The 23,663-nt window shown below is 57.0% G+C and overlaps 1 long non-coding RNA gene across 1 annotated transcript; it reads right to left on the bottom strand.

Moving 5' to 3' along the window:
* Window positions 1-10,895: 10,895 nt before the first annotated feature.
* Window positions 10,896-23,212, bottom strand: LOC135362632 (uncharacterized). Its single transcript, XR_010407546.1, has 6 exons — window positions 22,829-23,212; window positions 21,433-21,684; window positions 20,990-21,065; window positions 18,625-19,499; window positions 11,872-16,248; window positions 10,896-11,578 (listed from the first exon to the last, which is right to left on the bottom strand). It is a non-coding gene; the product is annotated as an uncharacterized LOC135362632 (long non-coding RNA).
* Between the last annotated feature and the right edge of the window lie 451 nt (window positions 23,213-23,663).

The following is a 23,663-nucleotide window of genomic DNA, read 5'->3' as shown; positions in this document are numbered from 1 at the left end:
GTTAACACTGGTTAAGACTGTGTGTGGGGCTTTGGGCTGGCAGCTTCACATCCTGAGCTCATGGATTGCTCATCATAGCCCCATTTTATAGATAAGAAGACTGAGGCCTCCAGAGGGGAGGAGACTGGTTCATTTCCTAGCATTGTAAACAAGACTGTGAACGGACTTTGAAAAACTCTAAGAGTCCACACACATAGGTCTTACGCCTTCTTCTTCTCTTCAGCAGTGGGTGGGACGGACACAGATGCTAGCCGGGCAAGTTCTCAGTTGGGGTGGGGAATCCTGAGTCGGCTGCACCCCTGCCGGGGTGTTGGGAAGCCTATTCCTTGGGGAACCCACACCCTACCTTCCTGCTCAGCTCTGCCCTGCAAATCTAGGAATCTTGCCAGAGCCATGCAGGGCTGAGGGGGGTGGGGCAGTGAGGGTCTGCATGAATAAATACAGTTCGTCTTGGAGGGAAGGGAGAGATGGAGAAGCTCCAGCCTGGAAGCCCAAATGCTGGCTACCCTGCTGATCACCCTCTAGCAGAAGTTCCTTCATGCTCCAAGTGCCTGGAGGATTGAGCAGTTTCTGGTCTGCTTGTTTGTTTGTCTGCTTGTTTGGGGGAGGGAAGGAGGGGCTTAAACAATCTTATGACCTTATTATTATTATCCTTGTTTTACAGATGGGGAAACAGGGGCCCAGGGAGGTTAAAGCAACTTCCCACAGCCAGTGGTGAGGGACCCAGAACCCAAACCCAGCCGGGGGAGGGGGATGAGGCCTGAACCCCAAGGGGGCTGTGGGGTAGGGCCACCTGGGGAAATGGTTAGAGAACAGGGTCTCTTCTGCTCCCTGGGGCTGTCCTGGGGCATTCCCAGGTCACCCCGATCAACAGGCCTGTCCTTCAGGTGTGACAGTGATTCTCGGGGAGAAAGAGACAGGCCAGAGGCGCTAGGTAGTGGGAGAGAGCGTCTGGCGGGGGCAGGGGGCCCAAAAGACACCCCAACATAATAGAACACACACACACCACACATAGAAATACAACACACACACACACACACACACACACACACACACCACTATAGGCTTTTTCCTGGTCTCGACATCCAATTTGGAGAAGGTCTTCTCTGCCTTCAGATTGTTGAAAATGTCATTATTAGGAATAATAATTTAAAAATAATAAATGAGAGCAAAACATCATGAGACCTCGTGTGTCGGGGAGCTGGCTGAAGGCTCTGGTGGACCCCTCCCTGTGTCCTCACGACCATCCTTGGATGGTCGTTATCCCCCTTTGCATGGTTAGGACCCTGAGGGTCCAAGGATTCTGAGCTGTCACTGAACACGGGTCAGCCTGTCTCCAAAAACCACATGGGAATGTTCCCTTTGATGCACAAACAACAAAACTGAGAACAAAAGCCCTGCCTTGCTGCAGACAGAACTCTGGGCTTCCTACCCACCACCTCCCTGCTGACTTAGGCTCCATGTGTGGACGTGAGGTTTGGGGGACCCCTCTGGTATGGGGAGGCAGTTTGGAGGGGAAAAAGAACCAGAGCCCGGGGGCCACGGAAGGTGTAGAAGGGCAAGAGGAAGGGGCTTGCTACTGATATCCGTCCCCTTACAGAACACAGATATTCCCCCTTCCTCACGGAAGGACCAGGACAGCCCAGGCTGGGTCCTCTCTCCAGGCCTTGACATCCCCAGGCCTGGGGTAGCCAGGTGAGGGCTTCCTTCCCCTGGAGGGATGATGGCTGGGTCCCTGCTTTCCCTGAGGCCACCTCTCCCCCCAGACCTGATCCTGGCAGAGCCCTACCCAGCTTCTCCCTATGGAAGGGGTTGGAGGCCCCACGACCGCCGGCTGCTCCCTGTGTGTTCATCCAGTTCAGTGGTCCTTCTGAAGCCCGTAACAGCCCCTGCTATAGAAGGCCTGCTCTCCTTGGTGGCCCCGAGAGGACAAGCCTGGACACAACCTCGATGCCCAGCCCCTGGGGAATCGGGTGACTGTGGGCAGGTACACGTGCACGGGAAACACCATGAGAAAGAACTTGGAAAGGAGACCACGGTGCGTAAAAGAAAACAAACCGCCAAGTGGGATGTGCAGCATTGCCCGACTTCCACACAAGATTTCTATGTGCTTGTATTGACAGAAAAATCTGGAAGACTTCGTCCTGAACTCTTGGCACTGATTATCTGGGGAGTGGAACTGCGAGGTGTTGGGAGGGAGGTAATTTTACTCTTTTCTCGATACCTTCTGTATTGTACCAATGAAGACCTTTCATTTTTGTAATTAAAAAAAATAAGCACATGTTGGTGGGGGTGGGTAGGGAGTGGGGTATCCTGAGTCTCTGCACCCTGGCTTTGGGCAAGAGTGGGCAGCTTCCTCTGCAGGGCTGGGCTGTTTCCTCCTTCCCTGAGGCCCCAGCTGGGGCCCTACTTACTGCTTTTAACATCGCTCCCCTAGGTTGGGACCGAGGGACCTTCTGACATGAACCACAGAGCCTTGGCCTTGAGAAGCCTAGAATCTGGGACAGGTGGGCCCGTAATCATCATGATGGGGTGGGGCACCTGCAGGTACTCCAAATGCAGGAACTCATTGCACCCCAACAGTAGCTGGGTGACTTGTCTCATTTTACCAATGAGGACTCAGCCTCAGAGAGGGGCCCTGGGGAACAGACCTGGTCCGGGGCCCTGAGGGTTCAAGCCCCAGCCTGCCTCTTCAGGGACAGAATGGTCTGGCCACTGAGCCTCATGTCGTCCCCAAGAAGCAAGAGAGACACCGGGCAAGGAGGGACACCGGCAAGGAGAGCGGGTGTGGTGCTGGAAGGCCATCCAGTGATGGGGCTGCCCCCACATGCCCAGTGCAGTGCAGTGCACGTGCTGATTTGGTCCTGGAAGGAGGCACCATGGGCTCCATCTGAAGGTCGGACAGGGGATGGGGGCCAAGGTCACCATGCCGGCCAGTGTCATGACCTGCGTTCGAGTCCATCTCCCTCAAAGCCCTGGTCGCCAGCACCAGCCCCCGTCCAGTGCTGTCTCTGGTGCCCGCACAGCGCTTGGCACGGAGCACATGCTTGATACACGGTCAGCTTCCCTCCTTGTCCTGGTTTTGCCAGCGTGACCTTGGCCATGCCAGCCTCGGTTTCCGTTATCCGTGCAAGGAGGGGGTTGCCCTGGGGGGGGGATCCTAGCTCCCCTCACAGACCCAACATCCTAGACTTCCACCTCAGAGGCCAAGAAGGGCTGGTGGTGGGGTCTCCCGGGGCTGGGCCAAATTCCGGCGGCCACGGCTCTTTCCTGGGGTGACTGAGGAGAGCCCTGCAGACGGCCCCCAGCACCCCCAGTGCAGCAGCCCTGGCCAAGCCCAGCTCTCCACCTCCACCCCCCCCCAATCAGGCCCCACCCACGGGTGCCCAGAGCGCCCTGAAAAATCTCTCCCTGGCACTCCTTCCCCGACACCCAGCCCAAGCTCTGCTGCGGGCGCCGAGCGAGGGGGAGAGAAGGAGAGCGCCCAGCGAGCCGGCAGGCAGGAGAGAGAGAGAGAGAGAGAGAGAGAGAGAGAAATGCAAATGTTTTTTATCCTCCTTTCTTTTAAATGCTGAAACCAGCCTTGACAGCCTCTGAAAATAAATGGCACCGACTCGCTGGGATTTCAAATTCCGTGATTAAGGGCTGAAGCAAATACTTTTCCCCTCCCGCCCGCCCTCCCCCGCCCTCCCTCCCTCCGTGGGCCGGGGACAGCTTTTTGCGAGCCTGCCAGGAGCTCTGATACGCAGCCTCCCGCCGCCGCCAGCGCCTCTACTCCGGGCTCTCGGGCTGTTTGTCAGGAGCGCTCACGCCGGCAGCACGAAAGCAGCTTGAAATCCCCTCCCGAGCCCCGGCCGCCCCCTCCCCGCGCCTGCACACCGCGCACGGGCACGCACACGTGCACACACACACGCACACAACACACACACGCACATGTGCGCAAGGGCACACATGCACACAACACACCTAGCCCGGGGGTCTCCGCCTGTTCTCCAAGGGGAGCCGCAGAGCTGCGGGTCTGAGGGAGAAGGGGAGGCGGGAGGGAATGCGCAGGGGGGGGGGCAGGGGGCCAGGAGGAGAGAGGCGTCGTCCTGGGGTTCTCAGTTGGCGGGGGCTGCCTTCCTCTGGGTGGCCTAGAGTGGGGGCAGCTTCGACGCAGCAGGAGCTGAGGCTCCCCCCACTTAACTGCTCTCCTTCCACCCCCCCAGCCCCCCAGCCCCCCAGCCCCTGTGGCTCCAGGTGCCTCCTCTTCTTCCTTCCTGCCCAGATTCGGCGGGCACCGCTGTCCGGTCCCCAGAGGTCCTGCCGCCTGGAGTCCTGGCTGCTGAGGGGCCAGACCAGCTCTGGAGGGGGTGCCTTCTCGGGGGTCTGGATTCCTCATCTGGAAAATGAGGGGCTTGCACAGGACAGGCCTCCGGTGCACCCAGCCAGTGCCAGGCGGAGCGAGGGTCCATCAACTCCTGGGGCCTCACCTGTGAGGAGGCTGCTGATAACCCCCTTCTTTCCCAGGGCTGAAAGCTGGGGCCCATGGGGGGCGCGGCATGCAGCTGGAAAGAGGGGACAGTCAGGGTTCACCATCTGGCAGGTCTGAGGGGGTGTGGGGGTGGGACAGAGAGCCCTCCCCGCTCCTGTGAGGGCCGCCTCTGCTCACAGACAACCCCCAGTGACTCCCTGGCTTTCTGGCCGCTGGCCTGCGCTGCCGTCTGGCTAGTGCTGGTGGCTGGACAAAGCAGGTGCGCCCAGATGCCTGCTAGAGGGGCCCCACTCCCTGGGTGGTCATTCGTGGGGAGCTGGCAACTGACGTGACATCTGGAAGCAAGGCCCCCTTGGGGTGCCCACTGGCTGGGTTACACCAGCTCCCAGCAAAGCACCGATGGGGACCTCTGGCCCCCCATCGGGGGCACCGATGGGGACCTCTGGCCCACGGGACTCGCGGCAATGCTGGGGCAGCAGGGGAAGAGGGTCCTTGGAGCGTGAGGCTGGTCTCCAGACCCGCTCTGCCAACACGAGGCACCCTGCCCACACTCCCCTGCACACAAGCCCTGAAGCTGGTGCCTCCCCGGGGATGCTGCCACCAGGGGACGGGCAGGGTGGACAGTTTACAGAGAGTAGCAGGGTTGAGGGAGATGCTGCTCTGGCTTGCCGGGCTCAGCTCTGTACTCGGTACACATGCCTAGTGGAACCTCACCGTCAGCGTACCCATTTTACAAATGAAGACAAGCTGAGGCTCAGATACGGAAGGGACTTGCCCAAGGTCTGCTAGCTGGGAAGACACGGAGTGGGGATTCAAACCCATTTTACCCCATTCTGGCCCTGAAGGCAGAGATGTCCCAGGACCCCCATCTCCCTGCTCTGGGTAAAACTATTAGGCTGAACAGTATGAAGGTGCCAATGTTCACCCGTTTTGACCTATAAAAGCCTCAATTTTGTGCCATTCAATTCAAGAGCAGCCCTCGCGGTACATCATTTCAGTTTCTGGTCAATACGCCCCCAACACAAAGGAACACCAAGGACAAATTGGACCATGCTGTCCCTCCTTCATCAGTGGAACCTGCCTGGGTTCCCTTGGGTGCCTCACAGTGATCTGGCCCTGCTGCGGTGGGAACTTCAAGGGACCCCCAACCGGAGATGGGGCCTGGGAAACCCAGAGAGGGGAGGCGACGTTCCCAAAGCCACACAGCACGGTAGTTTGCGACCTGCCCTAGAGTCTCTCCCTCATACTTCCTAGCTATAGACACTGAGACTCTGGGAGTTAGGATGCCAGATTTAACAAATAAAAATACAGGACACTCAGTTAAATTTGTGCTTTGAATAAATAATGAACATTTTAGTTTAAGTATATCCCATACAGAGACAGTAAAATAATACGTCGTTACTGTGAAATTCACATTTAACTAGATGGCCTAAATTTTATGTGGCAACTCTATCTGGGGGACTTGCTCTGAAAAGAGGCTTTATTTTGGGGTGCTCTTCAAACCAGAAACCCCAAAACAGGCAGGGACAACACTAGTACCCCTGAATTGGGGACCAAAGTGGATCTACGAAGGAGCCTGGGATTGCAGGCTGAACTGGCTCTGCCGGCAGCTGCTTAAGGAACTGGGGGCTGGAGGCCACCGTCAGCCATGAGAACCCAGGGTTCCACACAGACTTGAGGGAGGGATAAAACGAAACGAAAGCTGAGACTTTCCAGAAAACCAGATGTGCAAATGCTCATTCCAACCCCCTTCCTTCTGGCCTTTCCTACCGCAGAGTCCAGAAAGTGAAAATACTCAATTTCTCGGCCTCCCTTTTCGAGCTCTGGGGTGCACACGTGACCCAGTTCTGGCCAATGAGCTGAAGGCAGAAGATCCGAGGGAAGGTTTTCCCTCCTGAGTTAAAAGGCAAAGGTTTCAAGGAAAATATACTTCACCCGGCCGCCTTCCTCCTGCCTGGAATGTGGGCGTGATGGCCAGAGGTGGAGCAGCCATCTTATGACCATGAGATGTTCCAAAGTACTACGTTAGGGACCAGTGCTGGGTGCCTGTCTGTGGCAAACCTGTCCCAGGTCTTAAAGCGTAAGAAACATTTGTGAAGTCTCCCAATGCCCCTTAGAAGGAGGACGTTCCTTCATTCTAAGATTATGTCCTTCATACTTCTGGGGTTTTAAAATATAATTTATTTCATTTCATGTGATTTCTTAAAAGTTTATCTATTTATAATCTCTACACCCAACGTGAGGCTTGCACCCACGACCCCAAGATCGAGAGTCATGTGCTCTACCGAATGAGCCAGCCGGGCGCCCCGATGATGGGATTTTCAATGCATGTGTTTCTTTGTTTTGTCTGTTCTCATTAACACCCTTCCCTAGCAAAATTTAAAACTGGCATCACCCCATCAATCCTCCAAGTTTGCTTTGGAAATTGTGTTGGTCCCTGAGACCCAAAAGCTTTGGGGATGTGCCCAAGAATCCCTCAACTCACTCGTGCACCCAGGCTCAGCTGGGAGAAGAAAAGCAGAGAGGAGAGGCTGCCCCTGCTCGGAGCCAGTAGCAACAGTAGGGACGGATGGGCCAGGGGCCACCCTTCCGGGTGCCTGCACTTCGGGCCCCAAGGGCCTGGCACTGGAGAACATTCCCAGCCCCACGCTGTGCTTCCAGCTGCCCGCTCTCCGCCCCGTGGAGGTGTCTCCAAAGGAGTGGGAATAGCTTGTTACAGCTCCCCAGGAAGGTGCAGCCCTGAGCACACCATGTTCCCAGCTGAGGTCAGTGGACCATGTGTGCGCACCTGCTCCAAGGCCCAGTGGCCTGGCAGGTCCCTGCCAGGGACAGCCACACTCAGCCCAGCAAACCCCGAGATGGCCAGAGAGAGCAGGCCCTCCTAGCGTCCAGGACCCCACTCCCAGGGGCCCTGCCAAAGGCTCGGGAGACCCTGCCGACCCAGCCAGCAGGAGAGAGAGGACCCCCGGGGGAGAGTGATGGTGGAGGCAGTGGGTTGAGAAACTGCTCAACCAAGGAGATAAAAGGAGCAGAGGGTGCTACACTCACAGCATTTTAAACCTTGCAGTTCCTGCCACTCAGCACCAGCGAGGAGGGAGAACTGCAGGAGAGGGAGAGGCTCGGCGGCCAAGGGCAGGGCAGGGCAGAAAGGAGCCAGGTCTCCGTGCCCTGCCGCCCCAGGGACCATCCTGCCCGCACTCACCCCGGGAGAGCGTTCCAGGCCACAGAGAGCGAGTGGAATCCCGGGGCTGTGTTCTGGGCTCACACACGTGGTGCGGACCAGAATGCCCGCGAGGATTCGCCTGGGGAACAGGAAAGGCGTGGGGACCACTGTGCCCACGGGACCCTGCATCATGCCGGGAAGGTCCCACGACTGTTGCAGCACGACCCGGCACCCCCGCCCCCCCTGATATGAAAACGTAACAAGGGGTGTACAGCAAGGGGGTATTTGGTTCTCTTCTCGGGGCGAGGCCTGGCTTCATCAGGACCGAGCGTTACAGCCACCTCGCTAAATGTGTCTGCTTCTTCCAGCCCCAGCCCCTGGCCCGGCCAGCTTCTAACAAGGCGGCGAAGAGTGTCAACTTAGGTCTGGCTGGCATCAGACAGTGTTGAGTTCAAATCCCTCCCTGGCTGGGGGACCGTGAGCAAGTAGCTTGCCCTTCCTGAGCTTCCACTCCTTTCTGTAACGGGGCAGGTGACGTCCACTCCCAACATCTGCCGTGAGAGCTCACGTCAGTGCCGAGAAAAGGCTTTGGCCTGCCGGGGTAGAGAAATGGCCTGATTCCTTCCAGAATGTTCCAACGTGTCCGTGTCCACGGGGCTTCTGAGAGACGCCTCCAGATCTCTTACTGTTCGGGGAAGCATGGGCTCCCCTTGCATTAGGGAGGATTGGTCTTATTTTTAAAGGAGTTGAGGCCACTTTGCAATCAGAGCCCTCGTGGTTGGAGCAGAGAAGATCCTAGGAAGGGCTATTAATCAAGGCGCCTTAAGGACATGCAAATCAGGAGACAGCTCAAGTGATTAGGGTTTGTGGGGGCCTGGGGTCCAGCCTTTACCCTCGTCTGAGAAGAGAGAACCAGAGGGCCTGCTGAGGGTGGCAGCCAGTGGGCCTCCATGGGGGCTGGGGATGGTGAGTGGAGGCAGGGGGGAGGCCCCAGGAGAGGGGCCATGTAAAGATGGCCAAAGTGCTGATGAGGTACCCCTCCTGGCTTCCTGCCTTCCCTGCAGGGCTTGGGGGCTCTGCTCTAGCAGGACCCTCTAACTGGCCTGGATGGGCCCCTCTTCCTGATAAGCAGAGAATGGTTCTTTGGAAGAGACGAGCGGGGGCAGGGACTATGGTGTTGGCAATCACAGCGTCTACAACGTGAGGGATGTCCCCACCCTGCGTGGACCCAAGGGTTCCCCATCTACGGATCTGACCTAAGGAGACAGGCCAGTGTGTGCACAAGGATGCCATTGTGGGAAGGTACCCATTAATGAAAACACTGGAACAAGCAGTGTACAACAAGGGGGTTGTTTGAACTGGTTACCATTACCGGGTTATGTTTACCGTTTCCCTGTCTCCCTGAAAAGCCATGACTCAGACGTGGGAAGATGGCCACTGCATACTGTTCAGTGATGGGGAAAATGCAGGTTGCAAAATACTGGGTGGTGAAACCCAGCTTTCTTGGGGGGGAAAGGATATCTCTAGAAAAATCTGGAAGGCAGGGTAGCCACAGAAACGCCAATAGTAGTCACTGTGGAGGGGGTAGATTTCAGGTTGTTGCTACTTTCTTCTTTTGTATTAATTTTCTGGTGATGATGAGTACACATTACATGTATAATCAATAAAGCTCTTTTCTCTTCTCTTTTTAAGAAAACTGCTCTGTGGGGGCGCCTGCCTGGCTCAGTCGGTAGAGAGTGCAACTCTTGATCTTGGGGTTCTAAGTTTGAGCCCCACGTTGGGTGTAGAGATTGCTTAAAAATAAAATCTTTTAAAAATAAAAGGAAAGAAAAGAAAAACAGAAAACTGCTCTGTTGCTTGACCTCACATCTCCCTGGGTCTCATCAGTGAGCACCCTTTCTAGCACAAAGCCGCTGTCCACCACCCAAGGAACAGGCAAGGCAGGGACTGGGGTCATTGCCAGATCCTCATCTTTCGATGATGCAGAAAAACATGGAATATATACAAATAGCAGATCATTATGTTGTATACCTGAAACTAGCATGATGTTGTATGTCAGTTATATCTCAAAAACATTGGCGTCCATGGCGATCATCCTGTACGGGGTGTCCATACAGGTCTTGTGTGAATCCAAATCTCTTTTCCTAAACCCTGGGGCCAGAGGTGTCAGGAAACTCCCAGTGGTTCCCTTTAGTGGAGTAATATGGTGCATATAGTAAATATTAGGTACCACCCTGGCAGAGCCTGGGCAGCCTCCACAATCATATCCATTGATAACTCTGCAATGAAATGTACAAATGTGGGGCGCCTGGGTGGCTCAGATGGTTAAGCCTCTGCCTTCGGCTCAGGTCATGATCCCAAGGTCCTGGGATCGAGCCCCGCATCGGGCTCCCTGCTCCGCGGGGTGTCTGCTTCTCCCCCTCCTTCCTGCTCGAGCTCTCTCTCACTATCTCTGTCTCTCTCAAATAAATAAATAAAATATTTAAAAAAAAAGAAATGTACAAATGTTCACATCAAGGGGAATAAATAAAACGATACATACCTTCCTGTCAGGTGAGGTCAGGTTTTGCCTCCAAATGAATTTACCATCATCCTACAAAAGAACTTTAGGTGTTCAGACCCTTTATTAATTTCAGGATCCCAGCTAAGGGATGGGGGGCCAGGTCAAGATCAGGGCTCAGGCTCATTGGTTTGGCTGTCCCTGCCCCATCCCCCAGCACCAGGGCTGGCTTCATGGGAGAGCCAGTGACTCAGGGCCCCAGCTTGGTTTCGTGGTCTGTGGTCACCGTCTTCAAATTCTTAACACATTTTGGACAAGGGAGCCCTAATTTTTCTTTTGCATAGGGCCCTGCAAAGCATGTGGCCAGTCCTGCCAGCATCCAGAACAAGGCCTGGCACCAGGGAATTGCTCAGTAAGTGCTGGTTGAATGAGTGAGGGGAACGTCACCTCTGTCCCACAGGCTTCCTCCTTCCTGATTTTCTATCAGCGTGGGGAACGGAAAACCAATCTTCGTCCAGGTCCCGAGTGGCCTACTCACTGGAGGGCTTCGTGTCCATGCAGATTCTCAGGGCACCAGATCCGCATCCAGAATCTCAGGGGGAGGCGTTTGAGTTTCTAACTCAAACCCCCAGTGATTCAGACTCACACGACATTGAGAATCAGCCGTGTGATTGCTTTGTTTTTTAAGGATTTTATTTATTTATTTGAGAGACAGAGGGAGCAAGAAAGAGAGAGAGAGAGAGAGTGAGAGTACGCACAAGCAGGGGGAGCAGCAGAGGGAGAGGGAGAAGCAGGCTCCCTGCTGAGCAGGGAGCTCCATGTGGGGCCCCATCCCAGGACCCCGAGATCATGACCTAGTCATGTGATTGATTGTTTTGAAGGCAACCTGCCTCTCTCTGCCTCCTTTTCTAGCTGTGTGATCTTGGGCAGGTTGCCGAACCTCTCTGAACGTCCTAAAATGGGCAAGCCCTACCAGGCCAGTTGTCCGGGAATAAGCCCCTTCCTCACTGGGGGCAGGCATCCTTGTCTATCTCACCTGTTGTGGGTCCCCAACACCCAGCCTCGGGGTGGGGGGTGGGCAGGCACGCAGAGGGCTCGAGAAACAGGTCCTGCGGGTGCAGACAGGAAGGAGAGTGAGCCCCAGCTCGCAGGGCTGCATGAGGGCGGCCAGAGGGTTTGTCAGCACAGGCTGGGCACACAGTAGGTGCCACATAAATGCTGTTACTGGCCTCACACCCTCCTCCTGGGGCTGTGGCAGCAGGCGAGCCCTGTTGGGGGTGGAGGACTGCGGGCTGGAGGCTGCAGCAGGAGGGGAGGAAGGCAGGGGCCGGGAGGATGGAGTCCAGACACGTCCTGATACCAATTAAGGCAGCTCTGGTGCAGGGGGGCTCGGTCGGCATTTATCAGCCTGCCTGGGAGGGGCTGACAAGCTGTCCTCGGGCTGACGGATTAGACAGCGGACAATTAGGTTTCAGGCGGGCGCTCTGTCTCTCTCTCTTTCTCTCTGTCTCTCTCTCTCTCTCTCTCACACACACACACACACACACACACATCCCTCTCTCCATCACGCGACAGAGCCCAGCTGGGTCCCTGCCCAGCCCCAGTGATAGGGCCAAACAGACCCAGAGCTCCCACCCCAAGGAAGTAAGGAATGCCCCTCAAAGAGAATAACCAGAGACCCCCCTGCAGCCCTCCACCCATGAGGACCATGACTCAAGACCCCACATTCTCTACCCCAAGCATTGCTTCCAACTGGATCAGGAGAAAACAGCCTCTCTCCTTCCTGAATCGGAGCCTTTGACCCATGCGTCCCAATGGAAGGAATGTGTGAGCAAGGAAGGGCACTTTGAAGGACTCGGAAAACCCAGAGGAAAAGTCTTCAAGATTCTAGAATGTTTTATGTTGCAGACGCTCTGGGATGAGTCAGAAACACTAGAAGGGATGAATGACATAAATTTTCCTTTGAGAAAGGCAGAATCTGGCAGGACCCTCGGGCTGCTCCCCCAACCACCCCCACGGCTGCAGGCTCCGCCTCCGCCCTGGTCTTGGATGCTTCCCTCGAAGATTGTCTCCTGCACCTGATCCTGGACAAGCTCAAGCTGAGCTCATCAATGTCCCTAGGCTCTCCATGCCAGCAAATGGCATCGTTGTCACCCCAAGGCCTGGTCTAGAAATCCGGGGTCAGCCTCATCCCCAACCCTCCCAGCTATAATCCTCACACCTGTCCCTTCACCTCCTAGAGCATTCTCAGATCCACCCTCTTCTCTTCTCTCAGTCTCATGGCCGCCAGCCTGACCCAAGCCACCATCCCTTGCCTGGATACTCCATCAGCCCTGCCTTGGGTCTTTCCTCCTACTGCATCTGGCGCTAGGAGTCGTGGAAAAGGCTCTCCATTCATGCAGCTCTCTGCTCCAGCCTCCGCGGCTCCCACCAACCCTGGGAGAAAGTCCCAGCTCCGGGCTGCCACTGTATCTTCCTCTCCCCACCTCCCCAGTTCAGTGGCTTCACTCACTCTTCCTCTCTGTGATGATCTCGTTTATTTATTTGATTACTTGGTTGATGTTTGCTCTTCTCCATCCAGCACTGGGATGTAATGGGGTGGGGGAGCATCAAGGACCAGCTTTTTTTGTTCACCTTTGTCAGCACCGGCACCCAGAGGGACTCATGACCATGACCATGACCCACATCGTCTCCTGAGGGCCACGCTTGCCTCACACCCCCTCTGCCTGGAATGCACCCCACTCACATGCCTCCCTCCAGCCACCAGCCTCAGTTTGGATGTCACTTCTTCCCGAAGCCTCCTGACTCTCCAGCTGGGTCAGCCCCCCACCTCCGCTGATCCCAGCCCCGATGACCCCCGAGTCTAGGTGGCCAGTTCCCTTGTCTGCCTCTCCCCCAGCCCCATGGGGGGCGTTCCTGGAGGCTGTCTCATTCTCAGTGTCTGGCACACAGTAGGTGCTTTAGTGTGCTCAATTCTCACCAGTGAATGAGCGCAGAATGCCGGCTCTATTCCCAGCAGAGTCCCTGCCTTCCTCTGGCCTGGGCTCCCCTCTGCCCCCGGGGCGCCGAGGGCCCAGGGGCCAGAGTGCACATGACCAGGCACCAGGCTGAGTGACACAGACAGAAATTGCTCTGGGGACACCTGTCACTGGGGACTCTGCCTTGGAAAGGGGGCAAAGGCTTCTGGGAAAACTGAGCTTCGAAGGACAAGTTGGGGAGGAGAAGGAGAGAATATGAACTTTATTCATCCCAAATTGCTCCTGGCCACCATGCTGGGCCCTTGACACAGGTCTGCTTGTTTATTTCTTGTTACAACCTTTGGAACAATAGCTTTGCTCCCCATTCTCAGGAGGCTGGTGAAGAGATGTGAAGTCATGTGCCCAGGACCACACAGCTGCACGCGGCCGATCCAAATCAAGGCCAGGTGTGGCGGGTGCCAGGGGCCCCGTGCTTGCTGCCTCTAGCGTGCCAGGGACCGCTGTGCCACCGTCTGCCCCCGCCATCCCTCCTGCCAGCATCAGGCGGGGTGGGGGAGGGAACCTGTGCGCACAAAGGCGCGCGGGCTGGATGCAGCCTGGCGAGTGGGACACAGAAGACACCCAAGAAGCCTGCAGAAACTAACTTCATCACCCCAGAAGGCGGCAGCGAGAGCCTGAGGGGAAGTGGGTCGGTCACGTGTCCTCTGTGCCTCAGTTTCCCTGTCTGTAAAATGGGGACACGATGGCACCTACTTCATACTGAGGATAAATATCTCTAACGTACTTAGAACAATTCCTGGTTCAGAGAAGGCACTGTGTAAATGGGTTTAAAGAAATCAGTGGGGAACCTCGTGGGTCCGAGTCCAGGCAGAGGGGCTGAGGAACCCAGGGATGTCTCTGGACTGAGCAGCTCAGTGGGGCCTGGGCCAGTAGGAGACATGGGGATGGATTTCCTGGGAGGGGACAGGGAGGTCATGGCTTCATTCTCCCCAGCTAGTGGCTGGAGCAGATCCCTAGAGAGCCCTTCAGCGAGGCCACCAGATCTGACAGCAGTGGGCAGCTCGGCCCCCCTGGTGCTCAGAGGCTGAGCCGCTGGGAGACCACCCAGCCCAGCCCCTTCTGGATCCAGGCTGGTGAGGGAATAAGCCTCCTCCTCCCCTTTACCCAAATGGGCCGGGTGTGCACGCGTGCTCCTGAGTCAGACCCCTAGGAAATGAGAAGGGGGGAAGGTCACTCCCTGAGGGTGAGTTAGGCAGTCAGGGTGAGAGGGCGAGTCCCCCCCATCAGGACTTTGAGGTATAAAGTCATGAGGACACTGCAACGCAGAGGGGCGGCCACAGTTCTTGACTAGGTGGCATGGCTGGTTGTTTTCGGTTCTGACTCCATCATTCCCCTTAACACACAATGGGCACCTACCCCGTGCCTGCTTTGGGGTATGAAGCTGAGCACACAGACTCAGTACCTGCCCTCAGGGGACTGACAGTCCAGGTAGCACACTGGACACGGTCATTGTCACTGCCAATAGGCCCCGAAGGAAAGGTGCAGGGTGCTTCAGAGCTGGATGGGGCCCCCGAGCTCCAGGGAGGTCAGGGCAGCCTCCCGCGGGGCCATCACGGGGTAGCGGTGGGGGTGAGTGGGGACTATCTGGGAGGCTGAGGCAAAACACAGCGCCCCTCTCAGTCTCCGCTCCCACATTTGTAAAGTGGGGTATCATGACCAGGGTGCCACACAGGCTAGGGGGACCTCAGTGATGCCGTCAGACCAAAGAAAAGGTCCTTTAAGAAATCCCTGCTGATTTACTCTGTCAGTTCCTCAAATGGGGAGCGGGTGTTGTGAAAGCCAAGAGGCACAGCCATACCTGGGGATCAGTGATCTATTCCCAGGACCCCAATAAACCAAAATCAAAGGGAGAATTCAAGGCTGTCAGACCCCTGACAGGCCTGTAGCCAAGTCACCTGGGCTTCTGTGGGTCCCCTGGACCAGAGTCCTCTCCTCTCACCACCTCCTGACTGAACCCACAGGCAGGGGGCTCCTCACCAGCAGGCTCTCACTAGTCCCGCTCAAACAAATCCCCCCAACTCATACGGACCACCCAGCCCAAATGCGGAGCTTCCATAAAGCCCCTTATTAAGAAATTAGTCAATTTCCTGCTAATTAAAATAAATACTATTCCACATTAAAGGCCAATTAATTTTCGGAGCTGCCAGGGAACAAGAGCCTGGAAAATGTGCACCCCCAGCCCCCCTCCAGCCCCTCAGAAAAGGGCAGCCAGGCAGCGCCTGCAGGGAGGGGGTGGGAGGAGCCACAGATCACGCACTTCCAGGGGGTGGGGAGGAAGCCAGGCCCAGTGGTGATTAGTGACCAGGCTGTGGCAGGAGGGGCTGCTGGGCAGGGCTTCCCGGTCCAAGGAACCAGGCTCGCTCAACCCCGGAGCTCTAGACTGTATTTCTCCCAGGAAGCCTAGGACAGAAACCAAGTCTCCTGGGCCAACCCTACAATCAAAAAGCGAGCACTTTCTCCATAACAGGCATCCTTAGTTTGTGAAAAAGATGGGGTTCCAGGCTTGTGGTCACCAGGTCCTGTGCCCTTAAGTTCTTTCACTGAGCCCCACAGCGGCCCTGGGAGGGGAAGGGCCAGTGTCCCCACTTTGCAGATGAGCAAGCTGAGGCCCAGAGCCCCAAGTCCCTCTCCCGTGGTCACAGCTTCTAGGAGCAGAGCAGGATGTTCCCCTGGTCTCCTCACCTGTACCCAGATAAGCCTGCAAGGGTTCCTTTTACAACATGGAGGATTTCACCACAGCTTAAAAAGGGAAGGGCCATTGCCATGTCCACATGAGAACACAGTTCGTCGGTTGTGTTTGTTCGAGGGGAGGCTCACCTGCTCCCTCGTCATAAGAAAGCTCCTTGAGAGTTTGGTGCAGGCCAGGAGGTCTACTCGGCACGGTACAATTGTGATCTCATGGAATCCTCAGCAGGGCATGAGGCTCAGAGAGGTTAGAGAACATGCCCGAGGTCACACAGCCTGCCCACAGCTTAGCCACGGTAATCTGCTGTCTTTAAGGTCCAAGTTTTTCCATTTCCTCAAGGTCAAAACCAAGGTCTATGGGTCTTCTCCTCTCCTGGGGGGCAGCCAGCTACAGAAAAGAACACTGGGTTTACCACGTGACCTTAAACACGCCCCTTTCCCTGGGGCGGGGGGCAGGGGGCTTCAGCTTGCTCAACTGCCAAATGAAAGGGCTGAACTCAATACTCCCTGGGACTCTATTCAACTGGAGCATCCTGCAGGGACCCTCAGTCTGGGGCAGATGGCTGGGAGCAGAGCATCCAGCCCGACGGTAGCAATAGCCGTCCCTCTGCTGGGACAGGGGCACCTGGCTGCCTCACAGCGAGCCCGACAGGGACACAGTGAGAGCAGTGGGGACAAGGGCCCAGCCACCAACTCTGGCTGTCCCCACACTGCAGACTGCTCACAAGGCAATGCCAGGAACATCCTCTCTGACCCCAGCAGCTCCTATAGGATCTGGGAATCTGTGGCCCACCTACCCCCTGCTCTCTGTTCCTCACCCGATCCCCAAGATCAACACTCTGCCCAGGCCAGGAGGAGAAGGCAGGGGAGGTATGCAGGGGAGGGGCTAGAAGTGTGGGGGCTGGGGGGGAGCAGATGGTGGGGGGCCCTTCTGACCCTCCATGGAGCCCCCATGCCTCCCCCTCCCGCTGAGCTCTAACTTAGAAACCCCAGCATTTCACAGAAGCTTCTCCCCCGGGAATCATCAGAGAAGCACTGAGGCGTCCTGTTTCTCCTTGATAAGGAAGGCGAGCGGGAGTGGGAGCCGTCTGTCTGCCGTGCTCGCTCCCTGCTTGGGGAAGGAGGGCTCCGAACATCCAGCCCACTCTAAGGAGCACCTGTGTGACAGGCACAGTCTGGGCACCGAGGACAGGAAAACGGACCAGCCATGGCTCTTGTGCCTGAGAAGTCACCCTGAAGTAGGAGAATCAGACAGAAGATAAACACGGATGCCACACCAGGACAGCTGCCACTTGGCTCTGTGAGCACAGAACTCTGGAAGCGACTTGTCAGGAGGGTGGTTCCCAGAGCCATGATTGACCAGGGTCTGAAGGCAGCGTGGAGAGCAGAGGGCACTCCTGGCAGAGGGCGTAGCACGAGCAAAGGCCCTGTGGCACGAGTGAACAAGGTTTTCTGCAGGGGAGGGGGAGAAAGCAGCCTGGTATAGTCCAAGCGCAGTCATATGGGTGGAGCTGATGAGATAGGAGCGGCCAACTGGGGTTCAAGTGCTCAAGGCCTTCCGCCTCGTGCTCTGTCAAGTTTAGACGCAATAAAAGTAATCATGAGAGTAGCCACCCCACTACTGAAAGTTTACGGTGTGTCCAGCACCATGCTAAGCCTGCCTCAGGCACTAGGGCTCACTGAACCCGCCAACGAGCGCATCAGATGGCTACTGTTATCATCCCCGTTGACGGATAAGGAACTGAGGCCCAGAGAGGTCAGGTAAGCTGCTGGCGGTCACACAGCTGACAGTGGCCAGGCTGGTACTCAGACTCAGGTTCCTAACTCTGACCCAGCAGCATGTGCTGCCTCTAAGGGCTTTGGATTTCCTCTTAAGGGCACCGAGAGCCACGAAGAATTTTTTAAGGGAGGTGGGTAACACAGTCTCAGTGCCCTGAACCCCTAAGTCAGGCTCGTGGAGACTTGGCACGTCCGTTTTCCGGGTCCACTGGCCATTCCAGGTTCCCCAGCCTGGATCTGTTCTTGTTTTCCTTCTGCTCTTTGCTGAATACCAAGGTTTGGCCTGAGTCTTCTGCCCCAGCCCACTGTCCCTAGGTTCCAGCCCTTGGGCTGTGGGGGCCCTCCCTTCCAGGGCCTCCACAGAACCCAGACTCCCCCTGCCCCCAGTCAGGGGGCTCAGCCCCTCTGGCCCTTCCTGGGGCCCCCACGTTGCCCACTCTTTTCCCTCTTGCCTGCCTTGCTCTGGGATAGCATCCAGGGGGTGTGCCTGGGATGTGACCTCCCAGTGAAGCTGAACGACCCTCCGAAGCCAGCAGAGGTGGCCTCCCCGTGGGGTGCTGTGGCAGCCCTGTGCCCCTTTCTCAGCCTCCAGCTTCCTCAGCATTGTAGGCAGCACAAGACAGCAGGTGTGGGAGCCCCCCCAGCATGTCCATTCTCTAACTACCCCATTGTACAGATGGAGAAGCTGAGGCCCAGACATGGAAGGTCCGCAGAGCAGCTGGGGACCCGGAATTCCTGTGTTCTTGCCACAGCTCCAAGATCCTGGTTTTTCATCGTTCCCGCCCCATATGTTTCACTGAGCGCTGTGTGTTTTCACACAGGGCACATCACATTTGGTCCTCACGTAAGGCTAGAGCAGGCCGGGTTAAAACAGGAAGTCTGGGCTCTCCTGCTGTAGCTCCTTCTGCCGCTAAATATGCAGAGTCCCACGTCAGCCTCTGTGCCTCACAGAGTGGTGGAGGCGGGCAGTAGGTCAATGACTTACCCAAGTCCATGTAGCAGGCCAGCCACGGTCACGAGGGTCTCCTGTCTGAGGTCCTTCCTGTTCTTCCGTGTTAAGACTGGCAAAAGCCTTGGCTGATGCTCCCCTTCCTGTGTTCGTGGCAGACATTACTAATTGATCACAGCACTCTCTCAGCCCAGATGCAGCCTCGGAATCCTTCTCAACACACGCTTCTCAATACGGCTTTCACCCACTGAGAGCTGGTGATCGAGGTGACACCTGTTCACCACTCTCCCCAGACTTCAGATCTAGTCTGATCTTGTCCCTGGCCAGGGGCCCAGCACACGGTGCAGGTCACAGGAATAAACATTTGCTGAGTGAGGGAAGGAGCAAATGGTAGCCACTGAATGAACAGCACCGGCCAAAGCCAGTCACTCTAAACCTGCTTCCTCTGTAGTAACAACGTGACAATAACAATAAGAGTAATGTCCCAGTGGCTGAGGTCTCCCGCGGCCTCCAAAGCATTTCAGCCGAGCTGAAGGACCACTCTGGGAGGTCATGTTCCCGGGGCCACACACCGCGTGACACAGTCAGGACCTGACCCTGCCTCCTGGCCCAGCACTCTGCCCCTGACCCCATCTCAGCTTGTTGTTTACCATCTGGGCCAGCTGGACTGGACCTGGGTCTCAACTGGGGACATTACGGGTGTCGAGGGCAGATCCCAGGGACTAGGGTGGCAGTGGGTTGATTAGGAGCTTCCTCACCCTACTTGAAATTTTAGAATCGCAGGGGAGAACACAGGGCACCCCCTTCTTTGTACACGTCGGCCGGGAGGGGAGGTCGTCTAGAAAGCTTGGCTGAGGTGGGTCTGCACAGTCCAGTCTCAGAGCCCCCAAGATGTCCTCTCTCCCGGTATCCTGTGAATGCATAGTTAGTTGTTTATTTAGTGCCTTTTTTAGAATGTGAAGCCCTTGGAGGGAGGGACCCCAGGCACCTAAGGTAAGATTTGGCTCAAGAGGGGTGCTCAATAAACACTGGATGGATGGATGTAAGGGAAGGAGGACATGAGTGAGTAAATGAGTGGATGGATGGATGGATGGATGGATGGATGGATGGATGGGTGACTGTCCCCTGCACTGGGAGGCATCCAGTGACACAGGCAGGGAGGAATAGAGGATGAACTCTGAGATGTGAGCAGGCAGGTCACCCCAAGGATCTCCCCCTCCCCAGCATTTTCATTAGGACACATCTGCCGCACCTGGCCCCTTGGCCCCTGCCCCGGAAAGATATAGACGCCTCTGCCGGCTTTATTAAGGACCTATTAACCCAGTGTCTTTCAGACCTGGGTTATAGAAGCCAGCCCTGGGCAGGGCTGATGATGTTATCACCGCAGACCTTGGTTTAGAGCCCCAGAGGGGCTCCAGTGGGGGCAGGGGGCTAGGAACCTAGGTCACAGCGAGGGCTTCAGGGCCACACAGGTCTGCCTGCTTTAATCCTAGTTCCTCTGCTAATTGGCTGTGTGGCCTTTGGCCGCTCACTTGCCTTCTCTGAGTTGCCGCTCCCTCACGTGTAAAATGGGCTAATAATGTGCTTGTTTGAGAATTCACTGAGCGAACGCATTATATCACTCAGCACAGAGGAGACGCTTGCTATAACCAGTAACATCCCGAGGACCCTCTGGAGCCAGGCAGGGCGGAACACGCACCCCATCAGCCACCTGACCCTCTTGGGATAGGCAGGTGCAGTAACCCTCCCTAATTTATGAATGAGCAAACTGAGAATAACAGGGAGATTAAGTCACACAGCCATACAGCCGGGAGGGGCCAGGGCCAGGATTCAGACGTAGGCACTGGACGTCACAACTGGGTAATTTCCTCCCTGGCTGCTGAGCAGGAACAAAGCCTGGGCCGGGTGGGTGGGGCTGGAGGGGACCTCTTCCATCTCCAGTCGCCCACCCCCCTCAGCGCCTTGAGGTGACAGCACAGCAGAGCAGAGGGGGAGCTAGGATAATAACAGAGATTTACAGTTTCCAGCGCAATTAACTGCACCATCTGGATGCCACACGTCCACCTGGGTGTGTTAGGGACCCCAACCCTTCAGCATAAGTGGCAGGAAGGGACAAGGGGGATGGGAGAGCTGTCGGGGGGCTGCCAGGTTGGTGGCGGAGACTGCGTGGGGCCCACCTGGCTCTCCTCGAGCCCCCCCGTGTGCCCCTGAGATCTTTCACTAAGGGAGCTGGGTCCCTGCCAGTTTCCGAAGAGTCCAGAATGGTTGAACCCAAGGATGCAAATGCAGAGGGGGTCGTGGCCTGAGCCAGGAGAAGGTCAGAGGACACACAGTAAGAGCAGCAGTGACACAAACACAATGCCTGTTTTCAGGGGTGCACGACGGTCCAGGACTCGACCACCTTGTGTTCTGTGCCACCTTCCAGCCTTGTGATCCTCCGCAAGTGGCTTCACCCGTCTGAGGCCCTGTCTTCTCACCTGTGAAATCAGGATCATCATGGTACATATCATGGTCATCCTCAGGAGGGCTGTTTTGAAGGCTAAACTGGGTAAGGAAATGTACAGACCCCGGTGTAATGCCTGGCACAGAGTAATTCACAACCAGTGGTTGTTGAGATTAGTGTCCCGTTTACCAGAGGGGAAAACCGAGGCCCAAAGAAGGTAAGTGACCTGCCTCGGGCTGTACTGTGGGTTGGTGGCGGAGCCTGTGACAAAGATGGACCTACCCTGAGATAGAGCCAAGCCCAGAGTCTCGGGCCTCCAAGGTGGCAACCCTAGGTCACGCCAGGGAGAGTGGTAAACCCCTTCCAGCTCCAGTAACAGCTGCCCTGTTCTGAGTACCTACTCCATGCCAGCTGCTGCTAAGAGCTTTGATACATCACTTCGAGGAATGATCACAACGTGGGAGGTGGGCATTGCATTGTCCCTATCATCCAGGTGCTCAAGCTTCAGGGGGCCCCCAGCTGGGATTCATCACCGGGACACTCTGGTTCTGAAGCCCTGGTTCTCGGCACCAGCTACTGTCCTTGGGCAGAGGTGGGGTCTTCTCTTCACTGTAGCAACTGCTCTCAGCTTCTAACTGTGTCTTCATTTCCTCCTAAAAGAAGGAGAGGGCTAATTATGATGCCAAGTCAGCCATGGTGGACCTGAAGTCTTCTGGACATCAGATAGAAGCTTCCCCTTCAGGGCCGAGGACCCTCTCCCACATGTGGAAAGGGGGCGGGAGGAGGGAGGAAGGAACATCACCCCATGCCCCCCAATCTCTCCTTAGCTCTGTGGAGTCCGAGTGGCCAGATCCCCTCAGCCAGCAGGAGGCAGGGAGCGTTGGGGGGGGGGGACCAGGCTGGCTGGGGGCAGGGGGAGAGGAGAGCAGTAGGAGGTCTGAAGCTTCCTCACACACTGTCCCCCTTCCTCACACACTGGCTCCCTACGTTCCCATCTGGTCAGCCTGGATGCTGCAAGTCTGAGTCCACCCCGTACAAAAACAAAAGCGCGCTGTTTCCATTAGAGAAAACCCCAGAGACATGGGCTGCGCTGCTTGCCTTCCCTCTTGGCCAGTGTGACCACGGCAGGGGCCAGGAAAATGACAGCTGTCCTGCCCAGGGGAGAGAGGTCCCAAAGCCCTTGGCCCCAGGCCCGGTCCGGGCCATACCCTGGGGACCAGCCCCGAGGGCCAGGGGCCCACTTACACCCCCCTGCCTTCGATGAGCGGTGCCAGATGGGGAGGCTCTGGCTCATGGCCTCTGCCCCAGCTCCGCAGGCCCCGTGACCTGTCCTCCTGGGATCCCCTGGCCTGTCCATCTGAGATGACCCTTCCCCCTTCCCCGCAGAAACCCAGACCTCTGACCCTTATTAAAAACAAACCAAACAAAGTCTGGAAAGAAAAAAATCCTCCACAAACAGCCTCAGAGATGATCGTGTGTCTGCCCCAATACACACACACACACACACACACGCATGCACACACACGCATGCACACACCAGCCTCAGACGTGCGCGGCTGCAGCCAGCTTTCGCGTAAACAAGTTGTCGGAGAGTGCTTTTGTTTATGAAACATTTAGGTTTCCCTCAACTTCCTTGGGGGGGAGGGGGGGGGACTGTTTCATAGTTTTCTGGCGACCAGGAAACCGAGACGAAGCCTGGGGTTTGGCGGGATTTCATTTCTCCCTCTGTGCTCTCTGCCGGGTACAACCTGGGGAAGGGCACGCGAAAAGAAAAGGAGGGGGGCCCCTGGGCATCACCTGGGAGAAGTCCCCCACCCCCACGGGGAGGTCAGGCTCAGAGAGGGCGGCAGGCAGGCCCGGGCTCCCCTCGGCGCCCAGCGCTCAGAAAACATCGGGGACGCTCAGTGATGCGTCCCTGCCGCCTCGGCTCCCGCTTCCAGCGCCGGGAAACCGCCGAATCGGCCAGGAACAAAGGCGGGGCTGCCTCCCAAAGGCGTACAACAAACAGTTTTGCTTTTTTTTTTCTTTTTTCTTTTCGCACCCTAGCGTACGGCCGAGCAGCTTTGGGGTCCGGGCGGCGCCGGGGCTGCGGCTGGTGCCGCCGCGACGCCCGCGCGGGGCAGGCCCCGGGGCGCATGCGCGGGCCGGGGCGCAGGAGGCCGCGGCCGCCCGCGCAGCCTCGCTCGAGCCGGTCTCCGTGGCAACGGGCTCGCGGGGGGGAGGGGCCGGGCGGCGTGGGCTGCGGCGGCTGCTATTTCTGCCGCTTCCTGTTCCTCGCGGCCACGTCGCCATGGCAACGGTGTTACTCACCGCGGCCGCTTCCCGGCTCGGCTGGCGCGCGTGACCCCGGCCGCCCGCGCCCCCTCGTCTCTCACTTGCTGCGCTGCCGCTCCCCCCCCCCCGCCCCCCGGCGGCGTCCTCCTCCGGCACCCCGGTCCATCCCGCGCGCCCCGGCGCCCCATCCTTCCCCCTGCTCCCCGCCCCTCTCCGCCGGTGCCCGCGGCCCGGGAGGGAGGGCGGAGGGAGAGGCAGATTGATGGGGGACGCTTATTAAAAAACATTGTAACCGTTTCCGTTTTTATTACGTTGACAAGGGAGCGTTATTTACTGTTATTGTTTGCCGAGCGGGCCG

The sequence above is a fragment of the Mirounga angustirostris genome, unplaced genomic scaffold (genome assembly GCF_029215605.1).
Source record: "Mirounga angustirostris isolate CCGP_5_RB_7025 unplaced genomic scaffold, mMirAng1.0.hap1 SCAF_15, whole genome shotgun sequence".
Taxonomy (NCBI): Eukaryota; Metazoa; Chordata; class Mammalia; order Carnivora; family Phocidae; genus Mirounga; species Mirounga angustirostris.
Note: the sequence above shows the minus strand (reverse complement) of the source record. Positions and strands in the feature narration are given on the sequence as shown.